Below are 16,417 nucleotides of genomic sequence, written 5' to 3'. Positions count from 1 at the left end.
ATTTCTATAGGTAGAGATAGATAGATTGATAGATATAGATATATTAATATCAGAATACTTCAAGAGTATAATTAGTTCCTTAAGCTTTAGCCATTGAGTCAGGTTCTTTTCAAGCCAGGATTAACTCTAGCATTTTACAGCACCTTCTAGTCAAATTACATGAATGTAATAATCATAACACTAATCCAATTTTCACTTACTACTTCTAAATCTTAACATCTAACAACATCTCAATGATCTCATATAAGAAAATGTGTATACAGTTCATTTACATTATGCCCTTTTATGCTATTTATGTGTCATTGATTTTTATGTATGGTGATGGCTATGTATAAAGCTAGACACTTTGGACACACCAATATATACCAGAAAAGGGATTTTTTTTAACCTGAATTATGCAGATTATAATGCTTTCTCCAAGCCTTATAATGTTCTTTATGATTAACAATATTCAAATATTCAAGAAAAAATCAGGTATACACTACCAAAGTACGTTAAAGGAAAAACAGGAAAATGCAGAGAAGACAAGGAATGTTCCACCACGGTAAAATAAACGCAAGACTTTAATGGATATGTATGGTGTAACACGGAAAATGTTTTTGCTTCCTATACTGGATCTGGAAGGCAACCAGGTGCTCTACTGTGGGGATTACTGTTCCGTGTTACACCATACATAGCCAGGACGTTCAGGACTAGTTAATTAGGATCTGAAGAAGGCATATTGCCAAAAGCGCTTGTCCTGTTTCTGAGGATATAAGTTGATTTTATCCATTTAAGTCTTAACGTTTTTTTTACCATGGTGGAACGTTCCTTGTCTTCTCTGAATATTCAAATATTGGCATTCTTCACAGACAACATGTTTAAATGTCTTATTTTGTACTTCGACTCTAATCAGATTAACCTCTTCACAGGTCTATCACTTTTATTAAAAAAACTATGGCTATATTAATGGCTTATAACAGTTGAAATAATAATGCCAGATGTAAGTGTGGATCATCACCATCACCATCATCATCATCACTCTTTCCCCCATTTTTGCATCAGCTATCACTACCTGTCTCGACTCACAGTCATTCTCCTACCTTATTCCACAATCATAGGGATGGGTGGCATCATAATGGTTAAGGTGTTTACCTTACAGACACATGGTGCAGGGTTTGATTCTCACTTGGGGTTATTGGCTAGGCTTAAAAATGGCCCACAAGGGCAGTTAGCCTAGTACTAAAAACTATAAACTAAACTATACCTGCATTTTTTCATGCAGCCCTCATTGTTTCTGCTCTTCTGACCGTCTCTCCCAAATACAATTTACACCTTCTGCATTCCTGTATACAATCTCTCTCCTTGACGTTATCTGTATCTGGGTATAATAGCAAACTACAATTCAGTGACAGTTGTTTTAATGATCGGAGCACAAAGAGGGGTGCTGAGTATATTAGCGTTCCTTTGAACATTTTTATTATTAGTTTTCATCTAAAGTAATTAATCGAGCCATTTCAGTCCCACTCCATGGCACAGAGGGATAAAGTCCTGGTGAGCAATCAAAGGAGCTACCTTTGATTACTGAGCATGAGAGCTGACAGAGCCATCTGTGATGGGCATAGCCACTATGGACTTTCCCATCCTGGAGGAGGAATGCTGGCTTTGGTTTGCTGCAGTTACTTTTCAACAAGTGAAAGCTTGTAGGTTTCAAAAGCAACAGGAACCAGTGTTATCAGCTTGGTGTTACCAACCCATTATATGGTAGCCTTCACAGTGTGCAGTATGAGCATATGTGGACAAAGGGAAGGCACTGTCACTCCTCATGGTGATGTCAATATCTATGACAACCAGCATGAGCAGTAGTTAAGTCTCCCTACAGATCCCAGTCCTCATCAGTCTAAATAGTGCATGGCTACAAATAAGAAATTTAGTATCTGTCTTTAATGTGTATACCCCTGGTCTTTGGGGTGAAGCCAGACACTCAGACCATAGATATTAGGACCACACATGAAGAACAAGGGGACTAGAGTTCAACAAAGAGGTACAATGGGGAATGGAGGCACAAAGCATCCTTTATGGATACACAGATGGTTGCTGTCCAGAGGCTGATCCTATCCTGCCATTTCTCTAGTCTAATACTCAGGTACTGATGAGGGCAACATTTTCAAAAGTGAGAGGTCATCCCACATAATGTGGCATGAGGAATACAGGAGAACAGGTGAACTTAGGAGAAGAAGCTTACTCGTTTAGTTTGTATCTTTCAGACCTAACTTTTTCATCTAAGGTGTTCTACAGTCTATATGCAAATGACCTGAAATTGGGTAAACCAATTACATGTATTACAGATAAGCTATTTCTACAAAATAACTTGACTTTAACCATTTGGGCAAAGGAGAACAATATGTTGATAAAAACATAAAAAAACTAAGCATATGAGATTTGGGAGACATAAATTGAAAGGCGAAGATTTAATACAGAGCACAGTGATTGAAACTGTAGACTTATTTAAGGACCTGGGTATATTGGTAGATCCAGCTATGAGTGTTTATAATCATATCAACCAATTGGTTAATGATAGTTATAGAACTATAGGTTGTATAAAAATATTTATAAAGTCTAGGAAATCAAAAATGATGAAGTCATTGTTTGTTTGTTACATTAGACCCAAATGTGAGTATGGAATAACAATATGGAAACCTTGTAAGAAAACAAGCATTAGTAAACCGGAAAGATTACAGCAGAAATATACCAAGGGTATCCACTGATGTGAAAACTTAAGTTATTGTGAAAGACTAAAATATCTGAACTTGCACGGTGTCTCTTACAAATATCTAAGAGGAGATCTTATTCAGGTATATAGGGCATTTATAGACAACTACCTTTGGGAATGTTTGGGGTTATCAAAAAGTAGTAGAGAATCATCAGACACCCTATGTAAAAGATTCTATGGGAAAGAGGAGTGTACTAATCGGTACTCTGACAGAGCAGCTCTTGCATGCAACAGATTATCAAGTTACATTAAAGCAAGTACTAGCTTACATGTTTTTAAGAACAGCCTGGGCACTTATTATGGGAACACATGTTTTGGTATATTGGCAAGCTAAAAGGGCATTAATACCTGCGCTTGAAATAGTTGTATGCATGTATGTATGTATGTAATGGCTCATAGATGCACAGGTAAATACTATGCTGTCAGTCAGCAGACTATTAAAATCCTAGCCAATTACCAAAGATCACAATCAAGCCCTTTACTTTTATAGGTTCGTTTTGTAGGTTCATATTACGTTAGGTTAACTGCTTTTCCAAGCCATTGTAAGCCTAGCCAATTATCCCTTGGGAGACTCAAACTCTGCACCTTGTGTTTATAAGGCAAACACCTTAACCATTAGGCCACCCTCCCAACCCATTTACCTTTTACCTATGAGGTAAAAACGTTAACCATTATGATTACTCTGCCATCAGCTTGTTGGCACCTTTTGTTAGGCAAAAAGGTCAAAAAGCACATAAAAATATTAGTGCCTTCTTCTTTTTAGCTGACTGTTGTATATATGTGGGTGAAAAATTAATATAAAGCTATCTGTAAATTCCTGCACATAATCTTGGAATTCAATTAATGCTGTCTGACCTTGTGGTAAATAATAAACATATCATCTACAAAGGGCTACTTAAAGCACACACCATTAATTCTTTATGGATGATGTATTTGTTATTTTAAAAGAATTCATGCAGCTTTGATTAAATTACAAGAGTTATATGAAGACAACTATTCCATGGCAGCGGAACCATAGAGCAAAGTGAAAGTGTGCCAACAATAAAAAACATTGCTGCTCATTTGCAGCATTATGAACCTTAATGTGGTAAAACTGAAGACAAAGTAAGTGCAGCCCTTCCAACATAAAACTAATAGCACTTCAACTTTTCTGGCATCCAGACCATCTACACCATCCATTTAACTGATGGGATAGCTGCACTGCAGTTTTTCACTCTTTAATTTCTCCAAGTTTTTTGGGTATTTAATACCATGAAAAGAATGGATACAAAGCCAAACTATTATTAAGGGTTATGAAATGAACATTGATTCAATCTTTGATGTGAGCCAAAAGTACTCTTCACAGCACCTGCAATGAGCCTAAAACAGACTATTTCTGTAATTTATATGTAGATGCAGATATTTGTAGCATATCTAAATTTGACTAAAATCTCTTTTATGAGACCCATTGCTCCTGCTATGGTTGGAACTGTCACGGTGTCTTTCTTCCACATTGCCCTCATTTCTGCCTGGTATTCTATGACTTTGTATCTCTGTGTATAGAAGATGCTGTAATCACTGGATGTAGCAATTTCTGCTTTTGACTTATTTTCATGAACTGGTTTTCTCTCACCTATTTTTTGAACTGTTAGTAATGGTTAATCCCATGTGAAATAAACTCCATCACTGTCTATAATGCTTTGTGGCTCATGTTTCCAACATTTCTCAGATACTTCAGTATTATAATGTCTGCACAATCCTGAGTGCAACAGTCTTGTCACGTCACATTATTATGCCTTTCAGTATACAGGTCATCTGCCATTAGAGAATCATACCCAGCAACAAGATGTGTGACTGCTTACAGTTCTGTTTTACAGAATCTGCATTTGTCTCTTTATCCCACATATTTAATGTACTTTGTAAACCGACTTGTACACAGCCAAATATCCTGGACTGCCAATGCTATCCTTTCAACTTTTGGTTTAAATTCACCTCTCCTTAACCATACCCGCATCAGATCCTAATCGCAATGAGGATGATACAGAAATTTTCTGTACCTGCAAATATATTTTTGCCTTTTTCACAATTCTTGCCTTTTTATCTGATCCATTCCTTATATTCTTTCTTTTGTTTTTTGGCAAATTCAGTTGCTGCCTGAGTTATGTCTATTTCTGGTTGGATTTCCTTTCCTACTTGACACCAATAAGCTTCTGCTAAACTAAGCAAGGAAGACATCTGAGACTTGTTCTCTTCATATTTTGAAATTTTCAGTATATTTGGATCAGGTAAAGTAAAGATATATATATACTCCTTCAATTATGGATCAATACATCTAATCAATTTTGATTAGGCCCATACCTCCTTCACAATGAGGATAAGCTTGGTATACATTGAATTTTAGGGTCTATATTAGAACACCGAACATTCAAAATATCAAGTGTTCTAATATCGAACCCTATCAATCGAAAATTAAAAACACCGAACATTCAGAACAGAAAATTTTTTCCTAGGGAAAAAAATTGCTGTTCCAAAAAACATACAACACAAGCACACCAAACAAACAGCAATCCACCCACATACACCTAAACTTTTACACCTAACCCTACACTAAACTATACATACACCACTAACTATCCACTTACTTTAACCCAAACCCTAACCCTAAGGTCCGTCACTATCGCACAGTCACCTCACCTGCACCCTAACCCTAACTCACCTACCCTGCCCTAACCCTCACGTCCACACAATCGCACACTTACCTGACCCGCGCCCTAACCCTAACTCACCTAACCCGCTCTAACCCTCATGTCCAAACAATCGCATACTTACCTGAACCCAACCCATAACTTTCTACCAGACCGCTGAAAATAACAAAGCAACAGAAATGGACAACCTTCTTTCCCTAGAAAAAAATTCAGTTTTCTGTTTCTTCAATATTTTCAGTGTTTGCTGAAAATGTGTTGATATTAGTACACTCGACATTTTGAATGTTCGGTGTTCTAATATAGACCCGAATTTTATATCATTTGACAAGGGTGAAGCATTTTTTCTTTTTTCCCATCCAACTGATACAATGCCTTTTGGGGCAGTCAGTCACCCCAAAACTGTAATTTAGAACAGGAAAAGCAAATTGTTTTACAGCTTGGACTTTGTTATTAGATGCCAGGGCTGTTTTCAGTATTAATTTTAGTTTTATAAAACAGTTGTTACTGACTTTAGCTGGTTTCTCCCATAAACACCAGAGAGATGTAATGATAAAAAATGGAAACTGTACTCCATCATGTGACAAATCATGATAATTCAAAAACATGACATTGGCATGCCATGGTAAATGTAATCCGGGCTTTAATTGGCAATTATGCACTTTTTCAAGTAAACGTATAGAAGCTGCATACAGATGGGAAGACCAGAAATGGGGCATAATACTCAGGTAAGAGATATAAGGATAGATATCACTCTATCCTTTAATCATTCTGAACATTAAGAAACATCTTTAGCATGAGCAATAGAAGGGATGCCAAGATAGATGTTGTCATAATACTACAACATAAAGCCACTGTGGGAACTTATATCAAATTATGGGCACAGTTTTCAGAAATGTAATGGGAAACTGGAAGTTATTTAGACTGAATAATAAGTTAACTAGGGTGACAGAAGGAACAACTTATCAGAAAAACAAAATACTTCTGCAACCTCCAGAGTATTCCTCTACAGATTGTAAAAGTACTCTGAGATGTATCCTGCATTCAGGGGCAGTAAGAGATATGGCATCTCATGTCATGTAGCAGAGATGGTATACTGTGTGTGGGAGAGAGGAGTTGCACATATCACAGACTATGCTTTGGCTTGTCCTGAGGATGCTCATATGACAGTAAGGGTATTAATAAAGCAGACCTCTATCCTTAGCAAAATGGTGGAATTATAGTCTACAGAGTGCAGTGCACAGATTACAGGTAAATAGAATACAGTAAACAGAAGACAATGCAGACAGTACATTGCATGGAGTGCACTGCAAATGGTGCAGAGTACAGAGTGCAGTAAAGAGAGTACATGGCATAAAATAAGGTGCACAGGGGCAGATACAGAGTACAGTGCAATGTTTGTGCAAGGAGTAGAGTGTACAGATTACAGTACACAGAATATATTCAACAGAGGACAATGCAGAGAGTACAATGCAAGGGGTGCAATACAAATGCTGCAGCATACAGAATGTATTAAATGGACTGCACTATACAGAGAGAGGCACACAGGACATATAGTGCAAGAAGTACAGTGCACAAGGTACAGTTCAAATGTTACAGTGCCCAGAGTGCAGTTTTTAGAGTATTGTGAGTTGGGTACTGTGTACTGAGTGCTTTGACAAAAGTATGGTGAACACAATGCATTACACAGACTGCAGTGAACATAGAACACAGAATATAGTACAGAAAGAAAAGTGCCTAGACTAGAGTTTGTAGTATAAAATTTAACAGTGTACAGAGTGCAGTGCACATTGTATAATGCAGAGACTCCATGCACAGCCTACGGTGAGTACAATGGACAGAATGGAGTGCATATAGTACAATGCAGAGGCACCATGCACAGCACACAGTGAGTACAGTGTACACAATGTACAGAACAGAGTGCACATAGTACAATGCAGAGACACAATGGCACAACACACAGTAAGTACAGTGTACACATCATACAGAATACAACATAGTATAAGGCAGAGACACAATGCATATCACACAGTAAGTACAGTGTACACATATTACAGAAAACAGTGAACATTGTACAATGGAGAGACTCCAAGCAAACAACAAACCATGAGTACAATGTACACAGTGTACAGAATAGAGTGCAAATAGTACAATGGAGAAACCCCATGCATACCACAGAGTGAGTACAGTGTACACAGTGTACAGAATACAGCGGACATAGTACAATGTGCAGATACCATGCACAGCACACAGTGAGTACATTGTACACAGTGTACAGACTAGAGTGCACATAGTACAATGCAGAGACTCCATGCACACCACCCACTGAGTACAGTGTAAGAATTGTAAAGAATACAGTGAATATTGTACAACGGAGAAGCTCCATGCATTCCACAAAGTGAATATAGTGTACAAAGTGTACAGAATAGAGTACAGATAGTACAATGTGGATACTCCATGTACATCACACCGTGAGTAAAGTGGACATAGAGGACAGAATGCAGTGCACATAGTACATGCAGAGATTCCACTGTCTACACAGTGTACAGAAGACAGCGCACATTGTATAATGCAGAGGCTCAGTGGAGAGCAGGTAGTGAGTACAATATACAAAGTGTAAAGAATAGAATGCATGTAATAAAATGCAGAAACTCCATGTACAGCACACAGTGAGTATAGAGTGCAAAACATAGTGTACAAAGTAAAGCACAGAGGAACCATTCACACCACACAGTGAGTACAGTCTCCACAGTGTACACAGAAGAGTGCACATGATACAATGTAGACACTCCATGCACAGCACACAGTAAGTACAGTGTACACAGTATACAGAATAGAGAGCAGATAGTACAAAACAGACTCCATGCAGAGTACAGAGTAAAGTGTACATAATACAGTGCAGAGGAATCATCCACAACACACAGTGAGTACAGTCTATACAGTCTACAGAAAAGAGTGCACATAGTACAATGCAGAGACTCCATACACATCACACAGTGAGTACAGTGTACACATTGTAAAGAATACAGTGGACAGTGGACATTGTACAATGGAGTGGCACCATGCAAACAACACACAATAAGTACTGTGTACACAGTGTACAGAATAGAGTGCACATGGTACAATGCAGATACTCCATGCAAACTACAAAGTGAGTACAGTGAACACAGTGTAGAGAATAAAGTGCACTTAGCACGATGTGGATATTCCATGCACCATGCACAAAATACAATGTACAGAGTGTACAAAATAGAGTGCACATAGTACAAGACAGAGACTCCATGCACACCACACAGTGAGTAGAGATTATGCAGTGTACATAATAGAGAGCACATAGTACAATGCATAGACTCCATGCACACCACAGAGTGAGTACAGTGTACACAGTGTACTGAATGCACTATGCAAACTACAATTCAGAGTCCCCATGCACAGTGAGCACAGTGTACAAATTGTGAAGAATACAGTGAATATTGTACAATGGAGAGGTTCCATGCATTTCACACAGTGAGTACAGCATGCACAATGTACAGAACAGAGTGCAGATAGTACAATGCAGATACTCCATGCATACCTCACACTGTGTACAGTCTACACAGCGTACAGAATTCACTGCACATAGTACAATGCAGAGACTCGGGGAGCAGCACACAGTGAATACAGCATACACAGTGCAAAGAATAGGATGCACATAATGCAATACAGAGTCTCCATGTACAGCACAGAGTAACTACAGTGTAGACAGTGTACAAACATACACAGTGTACAGACCAGAGTATGTATAGTATGATACAGATTCCATGCACAGCACACAGTTTGTACAGTTTACAGAATAAAGTGGCCATAGCACAATGCAGAGACTCCATGCACATCACACAGTGAGTACAGTGTACACATCTTGAATAATACAGTGAACATTGTATAGTGAAGTGGATTCATGCAAACAACACACAGTGAGTACAATGTACAGACTGTACAGAATAGAGAGCACATAGTAAGTACAATTGAGAGACTCTATCCACACCACACAGTGAGCACAGTGCACACGCTGTACTGAATATTCCACATAAATTACAAGGCAGATACTCCATGCACAGAACACAGTGAGTACAGAGTACACATTATGCAATGCAGAGCCATGATGGACAGCACACAGTGAGTATGGCATACACATTGTACAGAATAGATACACATAATACAATGCAGAAACTCCAGGCACAACACACAGTAAGTATAGTGTATACAGAGTACAGACCATAATGCACATAATGCAATACAGACTCCATCCACAGCACACAGTGAGTACAGTGTACAGAACAAAGTGTGCACAGTACAGCACAGAGGCACCATCCACAGCAAAAAGTGAGTACAGTCTGCATAGTGTAGAGAACAGAGTGCACATAGTACAAAGCAGGGAATCCATGCACATCACACAGTGAGTACAGTGTACACATCGAAAAGGATACAGTGAGCATTGTATAATGGAGAGGCTCCATGTAAACAGCACAGGGTAAGGTGAGCACAGTGTACAGAACAAAGTGCACATAGTACAATGCAGATTCCCCATGCACACAACACAGTGAGTATAGTGTACACAGAGTACAGAATGCAATGCACATAGTACAATGAGGAGATTCCATGAACAATGCACAGAGTACAGTGTAAAGATTGTACAGAGCAGAGTGCACATAGTACAATGCAGAGACTCCATGCAAACTACACAGTGAGTGCAGTGCACACAGTGTACAGAATACAACGCACATAGTACAATGTGGATATTCCATGTACAATACACAAAATACAATGTACAGAGTGCACAGAATAGAGTGCACATAGTACAAGACAGAGACTCCATGCACACCACACAGTGAGGACAGTGTACACAGTGTACTGAATACACTACACAAACTACAATGTAGAGACCCCGTGAACACTACACAGTGAGCACAGTGTACAAATTGTGAATAATACAGTGACTATTGTACAATAGAGAGGCTCCATGCATTCAACACTGAGTAAACTGTGCACAGTGTACAGACTAGAGTGCAGATAGTGCAATGCAGATACTCCATGCATACTCCACACTGAGTGCAGTGTACAGAATGCAGCACACATAGTACAATGGAGTGTCTCCATGCACTGCACACAGTAAGTACAGTGTACACAGTGTACACACTAGAGTGCACCTAGTGCAATACAAATTCCATGCACAGCAAACAGTGAGTACAGTTTACAGAATAAAGTGCACATAGTACAATGCAGAGACTCCATGCACAGCACACAGTGAGTACAGTGCACACACTATACTGAATACACCACTTTAATTACAAGGCAGAGACTCCATGCACAGCACATAGTGCAATGCAGAGGCTCAATGGACAGGACACAGTGAGTACAGTATAGACATTGTAAAGAATAGAATGTACATAATACAATGCAGAGACTCCAGGCACAGCACACCATAAGTACAGTGTATACAGTGTACAGACCAGAGTGCACATACTGCAATACAGACTCCATGCACAGTGAGTACAGTGTACAGAACAAAGTGCACATAGTACAGCACAGAGGCATCATCCACAGCAAAGAGTAAGTACAGTCTGCACAATGCACAGAACAGAGTGCACATAGTACAAAGCAGAGAATCCATTCACATCACACTGTGAGTACAGTGTAGACATTGTAAAGAATACAGTGAGCATTTTACAATGGAGAGGATCCATGCAAACAACAGACAGTGAATACAGTGTACAGAACACAGCACACATAGTGCAATGTTGAGATTCCATGCACAGAGTTCAGTAGTACAATGTGGTGATTCCATGAACAGTGCACAGAGTACAGTGTACAGCTGTACAGAACAGAGTGTACATACCACAATGCAGATACTCCATGCACATCATACAGGGAGTACAGTACACATAGTGCAGAATACAGAGCAGATAGTACAATGCAGATACTGAATGCACATCACACAGTGAGTACAATGTACAGAATGCAGTGCACATAGCACAATGTAGAGATTCCATGCACCATGCACAAAGTGCTGTGTACAGTGCACATATCGTGCACATAGTACTATGCAGACACTCCATGCCCTGCACACAGTGAGTACAGTATACATCATGTACAGAATACTGTACACATTGTAAAATGCAAAGGGTCTGTAGACAGCACAAAAATCAGTGTACAGACTAGAGTGCACACACTACAATACAGATATTCCATGCATAGCAAACAGTGAGTACAGTGTAGAGAACAAAAGTGTACATTATACAGCACAGAGGCACCATCCACATCATGCAGTGAGTACAGTGTACAAAACAGAGTGCACATAGCACAATGCAGTGTATCCATGTACACCACACATTGGGTACAGTGTATACATTGTACAGAATGGAGTGCACATAGTACACTGCAGACTCCATCCACACAAAAGAATGAGTACAGTGTACACAGTGTGCAAAACTTAGCACATATAGTACAATGCAGAGATTCAATGCACAATTCGGAGAGAACAGTGCATACAGTGTACAGAATAGAGTGGACATAGTACAATGTAGAGACTATATGCACAGCACACAGTGAGTACAGTGTACAGAATGTACAGAATAGAGTGCACATAGTGTAATGCAAGGAGCCTCTGTACAGCTCACAGTGAGTACAGTGTACATATTGTAAAGAATACAGTGAACATTGTACAATGGAGAGAATCCATGTACACAGTTAGTAGAGTGTACATAGTGTACTGGACTCAAACAAATTCCCTACACTGACCATCTCAAAAAACTCCAGCTTTACTCCGTAGTATATCACCTACTCCAAGGTGATCTCTGCCTAACATATAAAGCTGTGTCAAACCCAGAGCTGTTGGACATGCTACACCTAAAGAAATCCCAGTCCCTCCGAGCCACATGGTCTAGGGAACTAAACCTTGTCACCACAATAAATAGGACATGCTGGAGGGATAGATTCCTATCCCAGAGACTTCCCATACTCTGGAACAGGCTAACCCTCTATGTCAAGCAAAGTTCTTCATTAGCACGCCAAGAAAAATCTTGATGAGTGGATGGGAAATAGGAAATACACCCCGGGGATCACTTCTGTGTCTCTGCTCGACAGTGGCACAGGAAAATAACTTTCTTGGGTGGCGTAAGCCAGGGAACTGTGTTGGCTAGGCTTACATAGGCCCTTGGGCCGATAGCCTAGTACCTACCTATGAACCTAAAATAGTACAGATTGTACAATGCAGATACTCCATGCTCAGCACATAGTGTGTGCAGTGTGCACAGTGTACAGAATATAGCACACATAGTACAATGCAGAGATTCCATACACAGTGTACAGTGCACTGAAAAGAGTGTGCATTGTACAATGCAGAGGTTACATGCACAGCACACAGTGAGTACAGTGTACAGACTACAGTGCACATAGTACAATGCAGAGACTCCATGCACGGTACACAGTGAGTACAGTGTACCCAGTGTACATATTAGAGTGCACATAGTACAATTCGGAGACTCATGTACAGAATAGAGTGCAGACATTACAATGCAGAGATTATATGCACAATGCACATAGTACAGTCTGCTCAATCCTTTATGATGACCTGTGGCAGTTCAAAGTTATGAGGGGAAAAACAGCTGTACTACATGCTACCTGAACACACACTTCTAAAAACCTTGCTGTTCTAATGATGTCCATTTTACAGTCTTTGCAGGTACTGCACAAGAACTTCAGTGCTATTCTTTTGTTTCTAAAAGAAGAGGGTAAAAGGAATGGGGGTCACCGGAAAGTAATACAACTACTATCATAAGACAAGGAAATACAAAACATAAAAATAAAAAAACATATAATACTTCAGCTGGTAACAGAATTCAAAGACACTGATTTTTCCTTTTTTCTATGCAAAATGCTTGCAAATCATATATCATAACTGTTTAAAGCTTGGAGAAATGTTCACAAGGATTCACAAAGATATCTTCTGCATGCATAAAGGCAAATGTAGAAACCTCTTGTATCTGTGATGTGGAAAAATTGAGATGCACATAGCCACAATGATGAATTACATCATTGTCAGCTAATTTACATGTCCCTGAATTGCAGTTAACTACTCCAGAGACCTGATCAATACTTTTTTTTGTAATTAACAGTGTTGGCAGCTGAGGCACCCAGTCTATTCTCTCTCCAACATGCAGTGCACCCTTCCAATGCACACATTCAAACACACATACCAAACACCCCATGTCTCTCCTGTTTCATCAGAATGCCCCATGTCTCCTTTTCACCTGACATAGTAATTCACAGATGATTATAGTCAGCCACTAATTTTAATTTATTTATTTTGTTTACTGAGAAAGTCCAGCTGGGCATAACACCCCTTTTCAGTGGAGACTTGGGTGAGATCTCCATTCACAACTTATTTAAAGGATCAATGAATGGTTAACAAATGGTGTTATGTTGATTTCAATGTGAGAAGAATCTGGAAACATTACATGAATCAGGCTCTCCCTCAAAGGTTTATACACAGACCTCATTTGCTTAATACTTGTGAGACACAAGTTTGGATAACAGTATTTTAATGTCATTTATGCTGATGAAATACAAATTGGAAAATACATCATTCAGTTTTGACACAGAAACCCTACAAAGAAGTATTAATACCTATGCAATAGGGTAAATCTATATATGATGACAATTAATGTGGAAAAGACAAACTATACATTCCTTGGAGTCAGTAAGTGTAACAAATCATATGTCCTTATTAATCTATATTTTGTAACCGGTGTGGTATTGTGGATAAAGAGTTTTCTCATCAGAACAATATTGAGGAAATCAGTTGGATCGCAATAAAACAGTCTATAGTATTTAAAGGTAGGAATGAGAAATGAATGATAGAATTATTTATAACTTTGGTGAAGCTGAATTTTGAATATAGAGAATAGATGTGGTATCTCTGAAAGAAGACTCATCAATAAAATACAACTAATACAGAAAAGATTTACAAAAAGAATTGAGCAATCAGGTAACATGAATTATTTTGACAGGTTAAATGCTATTTATTTTATTTATTTGACATTTGTTAATGGAAACCTGTGGAATAAAAAGCACCAGAACTGTACGGACCAAAAATAGTAACAAAACTATTTATGAATACAGGAGCAAAAGATTATAAACATAGAAAAAACATAAAAAAATGTGTAGTAGTTAATACATTTGCAAGATGAGATTATTTTGGGGGGGGCATTAGGAAAACAGTGAATTAAGACAGAAAAAAAAGAAGTGTTAGTATATGACATATCTTAATAAAATATATTAAAGTAGTGTTTGATTATAATAAAGAAAAGATAATTAAAGTAGAGCTTCTTCTTCCTCTTTCGACTTTTCCCAGTTAGGGGTCACCACAGTGGATCACCTGTCTGCTTGTGATTGGCAGTGGAGTTTTATGGTGTTGAGTTGCCAGCCCAGCACTCAAAATTAAAGTAGAGCTTAATATATACATATTTACATGGGTTGTAGTAGCCTAGCTCATGGAGTTAAAAGAAACAAATAGTGTGTTTAGAGTAGAGAAAATAGAGGAATCTAATATTCATGCACAGAATACTGGCAGGACTTTGTGTTAAGTAAGAGCTGTTTTAGCTCCTTTTTGGAGTGGTTTGGGTAGGGGATGGTTCTTATGAATGAGGGGAGTTTGTTCCAGGCTTAGGCTACAGTGTATTTGTATAGTAGTTTTCCAATGTTTTTGTTTGGTTTATAGATATCAAGCAGTTGTTTATAGGAGGTATGGAGAGAATGATTAGGGGTGTAGTAGGATACAAGGGAGGAGAGAGAGGACCAGGATGTAGGTTTCTATAGAATGGAATGCATGATTTGAAATTGTGACAGTTGGAGTTGGTGGTTTTTAGCCATTGAAGTGTGTTGAGGGCAAGGCAGTGGTGAGAGTTATGAGCTGAGTTAGTAGCAAATCTAGCAATTTTTTTTGTATGTTTGTTCAAACTAGGCTAAAAGTGTAGATTGGATGTTAGTAAAGATTGGAACTGCATTAAGAAGGGAGGGAAGGAGGAGTGCTTGAGCCAAGGAGAGTTTACCATCAGTAGTAAGAAATTTCTTATTTCTCTATAGAAGACCTAGTTTTTGGTGTTTTTTTTTAAATACTTTGCTGGATAGCAGGTTACATTTTAGTTCATCACTGATAATGGTACCTAAAAGCTTAGTGTGGGCTTTTGCTTCAGTTTTGGTCTTGTCAAGAGTTGTGATGATAAAGGTTGATTTGTGGTGAGATACAGGTTGAGGAAGGAATAGAAATATTTTGATTTTTATTTGGCTTTAAGAAGAGTGAATTATCAGAGAAACACTTTTCTAAGGGCAGAAATGAGTCTTGGGTGTGTGGGTAGAGATGTGAGATATTGCTGGAGATGGAGATGAGTGTAGAATTGTTGGCATATTGAATAAAAGAGGACTATTTGCAAGAGGTCTGGAGGTCATTGGTGAATGAAGATACTGAACAGAAGGGGACCTAAGAACAGAAGGGGACCTAAGATGGAGGCCTGCGGGACTCCAGATTTGATGGGTAGGAAGGGGAGCTGGAAGTGAGTCATCTGACTGATTGTTGAGTATTGGGCAGATAACTAGAGAACCAATCAAGTGAGGGCCCAGAGAAATTGAGTGCAGATAGCTTAGATAGAAGTAGAGTGTGAAATGGTGTCAAAAGCTTTGGAGAGGTTGAGGAAATGATGGGAGACAAGTTGGCTATTGTTTGTGGCCTTAGCTACAGTGTGAATAAAAGATAGTGCAGTGGCAGTACTGTGATTTGGCCTGAAGCCATGTTGAGTGTGAGCTAGCAAGTTTTCCTGGAGAAGAAAATTTAGTAGCTGAGTACTGTTGCATTTTTCAAGAATTTTTGAGAGAGGGGACAAGTATGGCTATGGGTATATAATTAGATGGGTCAGTAGAATTCCTGCCTTTATGCAGTGGGGCAGTGTAG

This window comes from Protopterus annectens, chromosome 15.part0 (assembly GCF_019279795.1).
Source record: "Protopterus annectens isolate FY-2018-M chromosome 15.part0, PAN1.0, whole genome shotgun sequence".
Classification (NCBI taxonomy): domain Eukaryota; kingdom Metazoa; phylum Chordata; order Ceratodontiformes; family Protopteridae; genus Protopterus; species Protopterus annectens.
The sequence above is the reverse complement of the archived record's forward strand: the minus strand, read 5'-3'. Positions refer to the sequence as shown.